Source organism: Myotis brandtii, unplaced genomic scaffold (assembly GCF_000412655.1).
Source record: "Myotis brandtii unplaced genomic scaffold, ASM41265v1 scaffold84, whole genome shotgun sequence".
Lineage (NCBI taxonomy): Eukaryota > Metazoa > Chordata > Mammalia > Chiroptera > Vespertilionidae > Myotis > Myotis brandtii.
The window spans coordinates 6,205,866-6,206,558 of record NW_005371410.1 but is presented as its reverse complement, the minus strand read 5'-3'; the positions used below and the strand labels follow the sequence as shown (position 1 = coordinate 6,206,558).

The 693-nt window shown below is 58.0% G+C and overlaps 1 protein-coding gene across 4 annotated transcripts in view; it reads right to left on the bottom strand.

Moving 5' to 3' along the window:
- BCL11A (B-cell CLL/lymphoma 11A (zinc finger protein)) overlaps positions 1–693 on the bottom strand; it is a 99,464-nt gene that overhangs the window by 97,310 nt on the left and 1,461 nt on the right. The gene's annotated exons all lie outside the window — the stretch shown is intronic.

The following is a 693-nucleotide window of genomic DNA, read 5'->3' as shown; positions in this document are numbered from 1 at the left end:
TGACAAGTTCCAGGGCCCAGTGAAAAATTCAATTCTCTGTGCGCACCCCCCCCCCTTTAAAAAATACAGAATTGGGTATAGATGGTCCTTTAAAATTGCATCAAAAATTAAAATAAGGGTGGTGACTGAGGAGGGGAAAGGGTGTGGGCCCTCTCACGCCTTTCTTTCCCTCACTGACAAACTTTCCTAAGTGCCCCCCCCCGCCTCTCCAGACGCACTCAGCTAGCCAGGAGCGAGCCACCCACCCACCCCTTATGGGGGCTCACAAGGGCCACCACCACCATCCCCCATCCCGACCCAGCCAGGCCGGGGACAGAGGGCAAGAACTCAAGGGTGGGGTGCGCAAAGTCCTGGGATGCAGTACTCCCAGAACGCATACTCGAATATACTACCCCCTGTCGACCTCCCCACACCCACCCACCCCTACCTGGCTAGTCAGTGCTCGGGGGGCAGGGTTTTTGGCCAGACCGGGCGGGAGGGGGACAGGGAAAGCACGTGGTGACCTCCCCGCTGTCCAGAGCTGTGGACAAGAGACGCAGGGGGCGGGGAAGGGGGAGGCAGAACGCGCTTTTTCAGTTGATTTGCAAAATAAAAATGCTCTGCAAAGCCGAGTTTCTCCCCAGCCGATTTCGAAGTCGAGTTGGCCAGGAGGCGGTCTGAGTATTGTGCCGGGGGCGAGAGGGGACTGTGGAC